Source organism: Salmo salar, chromosome 01, assembly GCF_965601325.2.
Source record: "Salmo salar chromosome 01, fSalSal1, whole genome shotgun sequence".
Classification (NCBI taxonomy): domain Eukaryota; kingdom Metazoa; phylum Chordata; class Actinopteri; order Salmoniformes; family Salmonidae; genus Salmo; species Salmo salar.
The window spans coordinates 149999278-150013827 of record NC_138291.1 but is presented as its reverse complement, the minus strand read 5'-3'; the positions used below and the strand labels follow the sequence as shown (position 1 = coordinate 150013827).

Sequence of the window (14550 nt, the reverse complement as noted above, 5' to 3'; positions counted from 1 at the left end):
GCACAGTTAGTTAAGGCTTAAGGGCATGGCTTACAAACATTAAATATATCAGATTTTATGGAAATACAGTATATACTGTAGTCATGGATAGACTGAGGCATGTCAGTGAATGTAAATACATTTTGTTTTCTGACATTAGGGGGTGGTATATGGATTCACTACAGTAAAACGGATACAGTAGTTAGGGGACAGTTGACTTGAGGTCATGTTATGTTATGTAGCCCGCAGTCGGTCCCCAAAGTTATGAGCTACACACATGCACATCATGCAACAGTCGTCGCATAGGCCACGTGAGTTAACCGTGCATGTACATTTACTCCACAGCGCACCCTTCATAGAGTAAAACAATTCACTTGGTATAGCTGCTTCCGTTGTCCTGAATTCTGTCATATGAATAACATTTGGTTTGGAAATACGCATTTAAGACTCATCAGAGTGTATCGAGTTCATGTAAAGGTGTCAACTAAAAGGTGAGTAAGCCTACCACATGCCCAGTATGGCAACCGTTTATTGTATTTACAATAAAGTACAGTAACATCTGAGACTATACAGTAGCCTCTAGACGCCTAGGCTGTCTTTAATGAAAGTATATCGCATGTATACGATGTCAGTCTGCGCACAATTCATATAGCGTCCATGTGATCGGAATTCACACCCTGCACAAGGACTAGAGGCACGCAAAGGAGAGAGATGGGGGGCGATCGTTCAAGATAGGAGAGCGAGCGATACAGTCCTTGGAGCTAGCAAACGAGGTGAACTCGGGGCCTGCCTGTGCTAACAGACGGCCACGGACCCTGCAAACTTTACATCTGAAGAAATAACGCTGTGCGGAGTGCCGACTACTGACTGTACCCTTTTATGGAGGACCGACATACCGGGTAAACATTCGCCTTCATATTGGTTTGATATACACGCCTATAGTGTTTATTTAACGCATATGTTTTTGCCATGTTTTATTTCCTCGTAGTGTAGAGTTAATCTACCCATCTTTCATATCGCATGATAGCCTACATAAATTATCGGAGGACATTGACATAGGCTAAACAGATATTTCACTTTAATAGTTTTGTAGAATAACAATTTCGTAGATTTTGAGGTTTTGTTAGAAGCATGATGTTGATTTAATGCATCTGAATTTCCGAAAAATATAACCCTCAAGTAGACTACAGGAATTTGTGCAGATGTTTTGAAATGTTATGATACTTTGTCAATTAACTGTATGACTTTTTATTAGTCAACAAGATATCCTGCAATGTTTCAAACAGGATGAGTGGCGAAAGTGGAATGATATCGGTCATTGCGTCATTATCAAGTTCAATCAAAAACGCACCCCTGTAGGCTATAGGAATTATACCACACATGTAGCCGCCTAACCATAGACCCGAACATATGTTGCATACCATGTAGCCTATTCATAGCTGTGGATCTTAAAGTTATGGTAGCCAAATGAGAGAGGCTACAGTAACTCACTGCAATCAGACCGGCATATTGTGTGCTGTTAATATAGGCTTCAACCACCTTATCTATATTAGTACTTTTATGTCCTCAGTGCTAAATTAACATGTTAAGTCATAGTGTACAGAAAATCAGTCTATACCTGTCAAAGCCTTAGGAGTAGACTATAAAGGTTTCAGTTTAGAGAAGTGCTTATAAATGTATCCAAGATAGTTTCTTGTAATTCTGTCTGATACTGTATTATGGGTCTGTACTCGTTTGAATGTGCATGCCTTATTTACGTGTCTCCATAGGATACTTATAAATGATGTTGTTTGTGAATAAATGCATAGTACAGTTTATATAGTCCATTATTGATTCGATGGAATCAATAGGCTACATCCTTGCTGTTTGTTGGCTAAAAATGACAGAATTTTGACAGAGTCCCAGATTTACAACCATTTACTCTGACAGTAACATACTGGATCAGTGCTTCTCCATGACCTGGGGTCTGACTTCTGTGTTACTGTCTGCATCCCATGAAACCCCTGACATGTGACTACACACAATGCCTACTGTCCTGTTTGGGCCTTGCATGTAGCTCATGGCAATTTCTTCATTTCCTGCTCTCTCTCTTGCTTTCTCTCTCTCTCTCTCTCTCTCTCTCTCTCTTGCAGTCTTTCTCTACTTTTGTCTCTCTCTCACACACACACATACGCACGCACGCAGGCTCACACACTTTCTGTTGTTTAGTGTTTCTTGTTAAAAGATGATTCATAACTCTTAGACCAGTACATTGCAAGATGGCCCCTCTATTTTATCTTTCCAAGATGTTAGGGTCTCGGCAGTTGTTTTCATCAATATGAGGTGGAATGGGCGGTGTCGGGTTAGAGGTTGGCCTCATTTGCTTCTTGTGTGTGTGTGTAGCTTTAACTAACATGGCTGACATCCAGCACTCCAAGCCTACAGGTTTGCCTTTCACAAACAGCTCTCAACACTGTGAAATCCATCTCAGCTGTCATACCAAACAAGAGAAAGATATACAGACAGAGAGACTCCCAACACTCTGCTTATGATCTCAATCTAAACCTAAAGGCTCAGTGTATGTGTGTGTAGGTCTGTACATGCCCGCCTGTCTATAGACTCCACACGATGACACCTCTTTCATAGTTCTTTGCTTTATTGCTGGGAAGTCAGTGAGGGCCACGAGGTGTACTGCTAAGTTCTTATCTTTAATGTTTAACAACAACATACATGGAAAGAGTGTTCTTTCTTTCTCTCAACCCGAGGCCTTTACCGTCGCCCATCTTTGAGTTGGATGGCTGCCAAACGCTGTGATGGCGCCCAACAGCTGTATTTGTGTATGCTGTGTCCTGGGATGCCCTTCCTCCATAGGCTCCACACTACGAAACATTCCACAGGGGGCAAAGGGGGGCGGTGAGAAGAGAGAGAGAGAGGCACACAGTTAGAGACACGTACATGGGGAGAAAGGGTAGAGAAAGAGGGAGAGAGAGAGGTTGTAGGGTTCGCTCAACTGGCTTCACCCTTCATCAGACGCTTGGCTGAACAGTATGGGCTCTTTATCATAGGGGCGATCAACTGTAAAGGAAATGTTTAGGTTTACTGTCACCTTCCACCTCTGTGTTTATTATCCAGCACTATGTTGCTCTACCAGTACATATTTTTGTACTACTGTAACTACTGTACTGTGAATATTCAACCTAATAGTTATGTTTTGGTCCTTGGAGTGCGAGAAAATATTTCACTTATAGTATGTGGGAGTAAATGTTATTAATTTGACAGCCAATATTTGAGATGAGATTCTAATTCTTTGTTGACAGTGCTAGCTGAAAAATAACGCCTTGGTTTCTGTCTCTTTGGCTCCTTGGTTTAACTAGTGCACTTGAAGAGGGGGAGGGAGGGGGGGAGGGAGGGGGGAGGGAGGGAGTGACCACACTACAAATGCTCTATGTAAAAAGGCCCTTCACAGTGTTCATCTGGCTTCTTTCTGTGAGGCCATCTAGAGATGATGATGAGGCAATGGGATGGCAGTGTGCATGGTACGTGATACAGGGCAGACATACATTATTTCCTCATCATCTTTACTGTATGTATGTACGGTTGCTCTGGGCCAGCAGTGTTGTCACAGATCCCATCATGAGGTCAACTGAGACCAGTACACAGTCCCTGTAATTTAGATGTGAAGTGGGTTCTGTCATACTGTGCTGCCTGATTCTGTTTGACGTCTGTTTGTTTAGTTATTGGTATGTTTTCAAAAACTTTTTTATTTCCATTTTCCCCACTTTTTCCCTGTATAATATGTGTTTTGGGATTATTGTGTAAAATGGACTGAAAATAAAGTTTGATAGATGTTTATCTGGTATGGTGAGACAGAATCTGTAGAGATGTTTTTCACCGTCTTTCAAGAATTCTGAGAATATCTAGTCAATTAATTTGTAGTTATACTGTTACCATTACAGTACATTTGTAGTAGCAGTGTTTGATTTGATATGTTGATTATATTGTTAATTTCAAATAATTTCTGAGGGCTTAATTAAGGAAATTCTGCCTTCTCAGATTGTGTCTGGCCTTAGTTACAGTATGGGTTGTCCTACCAACAGAGCCTAACTAGCGAAGTTGTATGTTGCCTTATATGAACTCATGTTGGCATATTGGATGGAAGATTAAATGAAACTGTAGATGGTGTAGCATGGCATTGGTTCTTGTTTGGTCAACAGTGGATTGTTGGTCAGATATATACAGTACCAGTCAAAAGTTTGGACACACCTACTCATTCAAGGTTTTTCTTTATTTTTACTATTTTCTACATTGTAGAATAATAGTGAAGACATCAAAACTATGAAATAACACATATGGAATCATGTAGTAACCAAAAAAGTGTTTACAAAAAGTATTCAAAGTAGCCACCCTTTGCCTTGATGACAGCTTTGCACACTTGGCATTCCCTCAACCAGCTTCACCTGGAATGCTTTTCCAACAGTCTTGAAGGAGTTCCCACACATGCTGAGCACTTGTTGGCTGCTTTTCCTTCACTCTGCGGTCCAACTCATCCCAAACCATCTCAATTGGGTTGAGGTCAGCTGATTGTGGAGGCCAGGTCATCTGATACAGCACTCCATCACTCTCCTTGTTGGTCAAATAGCCCTTACACAGCCTGGAGGTGTGTTTTGGGTCATTGTCTTGAAGAAAAACAAATGACGGTCCGACTAAGTGCAAACCAGATGGGATGGTGTATCGCTGCAGAATACTGTGGTAGCCATGCTGTTTAAGTGTGCCTTGAATTCTAAATAAATCACAGACAGTGTCACCAGCAAAGCACCATCACACCTCCTCCATGCTTCACGGTGGGAACCAGACATGCGGAGATAATCCATTCACCTACTCTGCATCTCACAAAGACACGGTGGTCAAAATTTGGACTCATCAGACCAAAGGAAAGATTTCCACCGGTCTAATATCCATTGCTCGTGTTTCTTTCCCCAAGAACTACGCTTTTTCTTCTTATTGGTGTCCTTTAGTAGTGGTTTCTTTGCAGCAATTCAACCATGAAAGCCTGATTCACACAATCTCCTCTGAACAGTTGATGTTGAGATGTGTCTGTTACTTGAGCTCTGTGAAGCATTTATTTGGGATGCAACTTCTGAGGTGCAGTTAACTCTAATGAACTTATCCACTGCAGCAGAGGTAACTCTGGGTATTTCTTTCCTGTGGCGGTCCTCATGAGAGCCAGTTTCATCATAGCGATTGATGGTTTTTGTGACTGCACTTGTTGAAACTTTCAAAGTTCTTGAAATGTTCCAGATTGACTGACCTTCATGTCTTAAAGTAATGATGGACTGTTGTTTCTCTTTGCTTATTTGAGCTGTTCTTGCCATAATATGGACTTGGCCTTTTACCAAATAGGGCTATCTTCTGTTTACCACCCCTACCTTGTCACAATGCAACTGATTGACTCAAACATATTAAGAAGGAAAGAAATTCCACAAATGACCTTTTAACAAGGCACACCTGTTAATTGAAATGCATTCCAGGTTACTACCTCATGAAGCTTGTTGAGAGAATGCCAAGAATGTGCAAACCTGTCATATTTCATAGTTTTGATGTCTTCACTATTATTCTACAGTATAGAAAATAGTAAAAAATAAGCTTTGCACACTCTTAGCATTCTCTCAACCAGCTTCACGAGGTAGTCACCTGGAATGAATTTCAATTAACAGGTGTGACTTGTAAAAAGTACATTTGTGGAATTTCTTTCCTTCTTAATGAGCCAATCACTTGCGTTGTGACAAGGTAGGGGTGGTAAACAGAAGAGTGTTTAAAACATTAGGAACACGTTGTCCTTCTATGACATAGACTGACCAGGTGAATCCAGGTGAAAGAAGTGATCCCTTATTAATGTCACATGTTAAATCCACTTCAATCAGTGTAGATGGAGGGGAGGAGACAGGTTAAATAAGGATTTCTAAGCCTTGAGACAACTGAGACATGGATTGTGTGCCATTCAGATGGTGAAAGGGCAAGACTAAAGATTTAGGTGCCTTTGAACGGGGTATGGTAGTAGGTGCCAGGCGCACCAATTTTTGTCAAGAAGTGCAACACTGCTAGGTTTTTCATGCTCAACAATTTCCTGTGTGTAACAACAATGGTCCACCACCCGAAGGAGATCCAGCCAACTTGACACAACTGTGAGAAGCATTGGAGTCAACACGGGCCAGCATCCCTGTGGAATGCTTTCAACACCTTGTAGAGTCCATGCCTCGACAAATCAAAGCTGTTCTGAAGGCAAAAGGGTGTACATCTCAATATTAGGAAGGTGTGCTTAATATTTATTGAAATTTTTTTCAGTTTTCCTCAGAAGTCCCTAGCAGTGTAACTCCTTGTACCAGGAAGGTTTAAAAGAAAAGTAGAGAAGATAAGTGTGTTGTCTTAACTGTTCACCTACTGTACAATATACATAAACTCATGCACACACACACAAACACACACACAACCCTCTCACACACACATACAAACTGACAAACTATTAACCTACACATTACAGTCACTGAAAGCGAGAGAGAGAGAGAGAGAGAGAGAGAGAGAGAGAGAGAGAGAGAGAGAGAGCTATTAAGATTCTTGAAATGTAACTGATTTGATTGCTTTGGCTCATTCTGTGCTTTAGAGGAAGTCTTCCAAGAACTGAGACAATGGGCAGTAAACATGCTCTCCATATTAATTTAACGTAAGAACTAACTAATGTGCTCCTTTTTACTTGGAACCTACTGCCTCAAGAACATTGACGATAACAGAGAAATGTCATAATGCTTCATATGCTTTTTCAGTGTTTCATGTGGAGAGGTATGACAAGTAGCTCTTGCAAAACTAAAAGCCATTTTCTCTCCCTCCCTTTCTCTCTCTCCCTCTCTCTTTCACTCTTACACACTCTCTCAATCTTACTCTCTCTCTCTTTCTCTCTGTGTGAGTTTTCTGGTAAGTGACATGGTTGGCCTTTGGCACAACGCCTGGCAAGATCACATGGCATGGACGTCACGCCAGTTTGTGTGTGCGTCTGTGTGCGTGTGCGTTCGAGGAGGAGAATGAGAGAGCGGCAGAGAGCATGTGTGCCTTTTACTGTTCCAAGTGTTTCACTATGAATGACAGCACATAGACATTACAGCAAATGAAGAGAAGCACTGAGTGGTGGGATGATTATGGAATTCCAATGACATTTTGATAGCATCACAAGTCCAGTTTCCCTTTACAATGTATACTAAAACTCAAGAGTAGATTTGTCTTGGCGTGGCCGAAAAGAAATCAGTAGAATCTATTTTCACTTTCCCTGAAGGTTTACTTGTAAACCACTTATAAAACCATCAGTAAATAGTTTGTAGACCATGACTAGTTGTGTAATCATTAAATCATTGTTCATGTACAGTATCATTAGCATTTGTGAATACATACAATACACGACATATGAATCATTTATTATGAGGACTTGTCATCATAATAGTAAATTAATTTACATAGGTTTTGAACAAACTATAGTAATATGTAGAAAACGTATAGCAGACCTTTAAAATGAAGTGTTCCCTACAGTACCTATAAGACTTGGCTATACAGAAGCACTCTGTCAATGGTATTCCTTTTGTGTAGCCTATCTGTCCATAGACCTTGATGTGAAATGTAAATTCATTTGTTCTAAGGCGGAACACAATAAAATGGGAGTCATCTCTCCAGCGATCACTAAATGGGTCTCGAGGTTGTGTGGTCTTGACAGCATTTTAATTTACCTCATCTTTTTCTGATGGCTCAATTGTGTGCTAAGATATCTCAATTACCATGTTATTCACTCCGCACAGTATCTTAGTCCCCCTTAAAACAAAGTACAACTTATAAACGCTTTATATAGTATATGCCAGTGGGGAACTGTAGGACCCCCTTCAGAGGGACCAAACATTTTCCAATATGTTGTGTCAAACAAAGAAATCTAGAAAAGAACAGAAAACATAAAATCAGTTAATGCGCCCAACATTTTATCTACTGTCGTTGGACCATTCTATTCCTAATGAAGGAAGAGCAATGCTTTTTGATTACATTATGAATGAATCACACAGAGACCGAACTGGCACCGACAAAACATTTGACACACAGCATAAAATAATGCGACCAGCAAAACAGAAACCACACTTTTTAAACAACCTATGGTAGCCTAACACCACTGTCACCAATACGGACAACAAGTGACACATCAAAGGTGTCAGGTTCGTGGGGCTGAACGGACAGCGATCATAATACCTGTCCACTCCATGGCGCTGAAGAAGAGACAGTTTTGGTCAAACACATAGACACGGCTGACGGACAGGCGACAGCAGTCACACACAGCATCAAATAATGTTAAAGCATAAGCAGCCCATTCACTCCAGTAGTCCCCATGCAATCATAACAATACAAAAAGATAACAATTTAATTTTGAAAATGAAATTAACAAACCAGCTATTACTTCCCATAGCAAATATATTTTATCACGTTCATCACACTAACTGGTGATCTAAAGTTTAAATGCAACAATGTTTCACAGTCATTATTTTCAAAGAGATAGCTTGTTAGCAAGTGAGCTGCAATAAAAAACAGTGCCACTCACCAGATGATGATCATTTATGTATCTAGAAAAGGGTGAGGCTAACAAATGAGCAACAACGTCCACCTTTCAGGTGATATCTAACAACTGCTGCAGCCGCCTTCGCCATTGTCACAGTACTACAGCACAAGCTATCTAACGTTACTAGCACGGGGGAACTACTGCTCGCTATTGCCACTGATTCTTTGCTCTTGCTCTCTCAGTAGTGACATGTCTAGGCCAATGACTGTATGGTCCTTGCTATCTGGAATCCATGAGATGTCCTTACCCCATTGAAGTTGACATTTAAAATGGTTAAGGTAAGGGTTAAGGTTAAGTAAGGGTTATGGTTAGGGTAGGGGTTAGTAATCCCACGCATAAATATAATGTAATCAAGGTTGGAAATGATTCTGTTTTTGTCAAAAACTATTATCTGTTTGGGATTCTTGCAGTCATTTTGCGGTGCACAAATGATTTACAACTATGTTCCGGCCCCCCGACCGTTCGCTCAAGGAGTAATCGGCCCACGGCTGAATGTAATTGGGGACCCCTGGTCTAGGCCTTTATTTTACTTGGCCAGTTTACTGTTAGCTGTTATAGCCTTAGTTTAGCATAAAGCACACTGTAGGCCTCACATGACTGTTACACCTGCCCTGCTCCAGGCCAGAGCACGAGGTAAGCACCAAGTTTATAGGGCACATAATGTCATGTGTAATCTCACATGTAATATCAGCAATTGCATCTTAACAGGGCTCTAGACTAACGTTTTCAGTTGATGGCCCCAGCACATGATTTGGTTGCACAAATTATTCGCCACTGCGCAACGATAATGGCTGACCTGGGTCCCATAATGTACCTGCATTCTTTACAGAACCAGGCAAATAATGACTAGTCATCTTTTAAATTAGAATGCCCTTTTGTTCTTACATTGATTTGGATAGATTTACAAAGGGTTCAACGTTAACTTTTTTTCTCACTGGCAGTTTGTAAATGCATTGGAGTCATGCATGCTTTCTCTTTATATCTTTGCATATTGACCTAGTGCACTAGGCTATATTATTCACCACCTGAGGAAGTGGGAACTCAAAACACTAGATTGTTAACTCTAAATATGATCATGTTGCTAGATAGCCAAGTAAGCTAATTGATTAATCTTTCAGTAAATGTAATATCCTACAAAACCTTTCCAAGCCTAGGCCTATATAGGCTACTTGATGTAGGACTATTCACCGCAAATGGCGCGCTCCGCTCCGCAGGTGCAACAAAACCATATCCATAGCCTACTCTGGTCGTAAAGCCATGAACTCAATATTTATTTGTCAATACAGGTGCAAAATAAATGATATACTCACAGAAAGCTGTAACCTTCTGTAACTAGGACAACCGTAGTTGCTTTGAAAACTGTATTTTTCCCGCAATTGCATTTTGAGCAACAGTCATAAGCTTGTGCTTCTTAGGATGCATCTCTCTCTTCTCCATGCGCACAGTAGTCTGACAGCGAAATAGGGGCAGGCAGATACTTTCATATGGTTTATTTTTGGTAAATTTCACATTACTGTTAATTCATGATAATAAAAAAATCTAAACAAAAAAATAATGTGACCAACTACATTCTTTTCACTGGCACCCTCGCGATAACAAATTAGTGTCGCGCTGCCAAGTCAAAGGGTCACAAATGCGAGTGTTTTGGTCGCAGTTTTGAGCCTTGCTTAATTAGCATTTATTTTAAAGCACAGCTTTTGGGGGGAATTGATATAGTGGGTTATGTCACATTAGGCAATGCACCCTACATAGGGAGCTGTTTTGTCACCCGTCATACACCCTTTGTAAAGTATGATATAACCTTATAGATGATTTGTGAAGCATCTATGTCGTTCTTATGAAGACTTCAAGTATGATACAGTGTATAAAGCCTTTATATGTAGAAGTTATTTTTGCAGTTGGACTCTCACAGTCATGATATTATTATGACATTGTAACAAACTAATTTCTCTGAAGAGTGAATGATTAACCTAAATCAAACCTCTGTGAGAAGTCAGACCTCAGCAGGAGTTAGCACCAGTAACCCTCTCTCTGGAGTCCTGCCCTGTATGTACTCTGTATGTTCAGTCTGTGCCAGAGAGCTTGGTGGACTGCCAGTGCAGGGCAGTGGAAAAGACTGGAATCTGACTCGGCCACAGTCTCTGCTACACAGCCCCCTTATACCACAGCAAATTAGCATAGCATTATCTGATGCTCCGAAAGATCCTGTCATGGTCATTGTGTTGCTGGATTTAAAAAAATGATGTCTTGACTGTTATCTGTGCTGGATTAGTTTCGAAAAATGATTATTATTTATTTTTGTGTAGCATAAGATTAATCAACTAATGAATATACATGCAAAAACACAAGTATTGAAATAAACACTTCTGAAAATCAACCTGTAATAGAGCATGCTAGGAAATATGATGGGTGTGGTTTTCAGTGGTTTTCAGAATGAATTTGTAATTTTACTCAACAAGCTTGTTGAAATTCAGCTCACTTCGAGCAGAGTTTGTTGAGTAAACAAACTTTAATATATTAGTTCAAATTCATAAGTCCAGTCAACTTACAGAATAACGCTGATTAAGCAATTGGTTGGCTTTTTACAGTTTGTGTGTAGCGTCATTAGGATAGGAAACATGTTATACAAATATAAATGAAATGTGCAGTAACACTTTAGAAGTAGTATACACTGAACAAAAATATAAACGCAACATGTAAAGTGTTGGTCCCATGTTTCATGAGATTATATAAAATATCATTTTCCAGATGCACAAAAAACTTATTTTGCTAAAATTTGGTGCACAATTTTGTTTACATCCCTGTTAGTGAGCGTTTCTCCTTTGCTTACATAATCCATCCACCTGACAGGTATGGCATATCAAAAAGCTGATTAAACAGCATGGTCATTACACAGGTGCACCTTGTGCTAGGGACAATAAAAGGCCACTCTAAAATGTGTAGTTTTGTCACACAACACAATGCCACAGATGTCTCAAGTTTTGAGAGAGGGCGCAATTGGCATGCTGACTGCAGGAATGTCCACCTGAGCTGTTGCCAGAGAATTGAATGTTAATTTCTCTACCATAAGCCGCCTCCAAAGTCATTTTAGAGAATTTGGCATTACGTCCAACCGCCCTCACAATTGCAGACCATGTGTATCCAAGCCAGCCCAGGACCTCCACATTCGGCTTCTTCACCTGAGACCAGCCACCCAGACAGCTGATGAAACTCTAGGTTTGAGCAACCAAATAATTTCTGCACAAACTGTCAGAAACCATCTCAATGAAGCTCATCTGTGTGCTTGTCATCCTCAACTTTGACCTGACTGCAGTTCGGCGTCGTAACAGACTTCAGTGGGCAAATGCTCACATTCGATGGTCACTTGCATGCTGGAAAGTGTGCTCTTCATGGATGAATCCCGGTTTCAGCTGTACAGGGCAGACGGTTTGCTAATGTCAACGTTGTGAACGGAATGCCCCATGGTGGTGATGGAGTTATGGTATAGGCAGGCATAAGCTACGGACAACAAACACAATTGCATTTTATTGATGGCAATTTGAATGCACAGAGATACTGTGATGAGATCCTGAGGCCCATTGTCGTGCCATTCATCCGCCGCCATCACCTCACATTTCAGCATGATAATGCACGGCCCCATGTCGCAAGGATCTGTACACAATTCCTGGAAGCTGAAAATGTCCCAGTTCTTCCATGGCCTGCATACTCACCAGACCCATTGAGCATGTTTTGGATACTCTGGATCGACGTGTACAAAATCATGTTCCAGTTCCCGCCAATATCCTGCAACTTCGCACAGCCATTGAAGAGGAGTGGGACAACATTCCACAGCCCACAATCAACAGCCTAATCAAATCTATGAGAAGGAGATGTGTCGTGCTGCATGAGGCAAATGGTGGTCACACCAGACACTGACTAGTTTTCTGATCCACGCCCCTACCTTTTATTTGAAAGTATCTGTGACCAACAGATGCATATCTGTATTCCCAGTCATGTGAAATCCATAGATTAGGGCCTAATTAATTTATTTCAATTGACTGTACTGAGTTCATTGAAGGAAGTCAATCTTCAAAATTGTTGCATGTTGCGTTTATATGTTTGTTCAGTGTATTTATTACTACAATATGCTACTGCTCCATTGTATTTGAGTTATAACAGTGATTCTACACCTTTTGAGAGATTTAAAAGTGCTGCCACAATCAATTCTCTAATATGAATCCTACCATGTAACATGGAGACTAATCTCTGGACAGACTGCATAAGCATCAAGCATCTGGCCAAATTACGCAAAACCCGTGAATCTCCCTCCTTACCTTAACTAAGCTCACTCGAGGTCGATCCCATGTAAATATAAGGAAATCTAATGTAAAAACATGTCCAGTTCATTGTTTGTCTATGCTGTTTATTTGCATTGTGTTTAGGCAACCTTCTCCAAGTCTAAAGGAAAAGACAGCTCCTATGACCAGGGGTGTATACAGGTTATTTAAGGGGACATGTAATTTGAGTACTCGTATATGTGGAGTATGGAGGGGTGGAACTGCTACAGTACCTAGCCAAGTCTGGTAGTCCGCTGACGTGAAATTCTGTGTGTATGTGTACGTGTGTGCGTGCGTGCATGCGCTTGTGTGCTGTCGTGGAAATATTCAGTCAATCATATTTCTCAAATACCGGAGCCTGTGAGTTCAAATAGACTTTTATTACAATGTAATAAAAGCCGAGCTGTTTCATGAAAACAACTCCCATTCCAGTCTTGGCACACACTCTTTATACAGGTTATATCCTTACATCACACACATAGTAACTCCTCTTTATGATTCCTCCTCTCTGGCATTTGGCCACCGTTATCCTTTTTGCCTTGCACTAATTTTAGTTTGGTTTCATATTAGGGCATGGAAACATTAGAGCCATGTTCTCTCCTAAGACAGGTGCATGAATGTAGGTCATAGATGTAACCATAGCAACCGTAAACATTAGGCCATAGCAATGGTACAAAAATAAACAGACATGTCATCCTGCTAACTCCTCAGAAATGAACACACATGTTCTGGAAAAGTTCCAATAGGCGTAACCATAGCAACAGTAAATATTAGGCTATAGCACTAGTACAGAAATAAACAGTCATGTCCACTCCCCAGACAGGTGCATGTCTAATGGTGTCTAATGACCCAGAGCACATGTAGAGTGCACTATTCTTGCTGGCTAGTCTGAAATGTATAATGGCCACACATGTTCTGGAAAATACGCAATAGTGCCTACATATCGATCTATGTGCTCGTGGAAAGCGGCGTGCCTGTGTGTGTGTGTGTGTCCATGGAAAGCAAGTGGAAGCAATAAAACTATTTTTAGATGGACAGACCCACAGCAAAGTACAGCAGAAGTGTGCCAAGTCCTTATCATGAAAGTTCTGTAGGTTATATGATAGACCTTGCTGGATGTGGAATTCAATATAGTCGTTTCCCTGTAACCGTTTCTCTGTGCCCCAGTTCAGAAGTATACTGAGGGTGTTGTGTAAGTTTTGGTGTGACGGGAGTGCACTGACAGTGACCGTTGATGCTGAATGATATGTCCTCCTTTCACTCGTTGCTTCAGCAGCCATGTTGCCCCACTGATGTCAGACATATGTCACATGATATAATTCACTGACTACCATTTTTTTTACACCTTTATTTTCCAATCTTGATATGCATATAGCCTACTACAGTTTCTCTGACTTTCACATTCCTCACTGTGCCTCTCTCTCTCTCTCTCTCTCTCTCTCTCTCTCTCTCTCTCTCTCTCTCTCTCTCTCTCTCTCTCTCTCTCTCTCTCTCTCTCTCTCTCTCTCTCTCTCTCTCTCTCTCTCTCCCTCTCTCTCTGGCACACTCACTTTTCCTGCACATACTATGTACTGTAGCTCTGTTTCAAATCTCATTTCTCACTCTTTCCCTTTCTCTCTCCCCTCTCTTCTGCTGACTCAT

At 40.9% G+C, this 14550-nt stretch overlaps 1 protein-coding gene across 3 annotated transcripts in view; it reads left to right on the top strand.

The window, feature by feature from the left end:
• The first annotated feature begins 206 nt into the window (after nucleotides 1–206).
• LOC106565718 (nucleus accumbens-associated protein 2) overlaps nucleotides 207–14550 on the top strand; it is a 43260-nt gene continuing 28916 nt past the window's right edge. The window contains exons 1-2 of one of the 3 annotated variants that reach the window (XM_014133152.3): nucleotides 207–470; nucleotides 632–878. The gene's annotated coding sequence lies outside the window, so the exon portion shown is untranslated. The other 2 variants (XM_014133162.3, XM_082955350.1) reach the window with 2 other exon arrangements.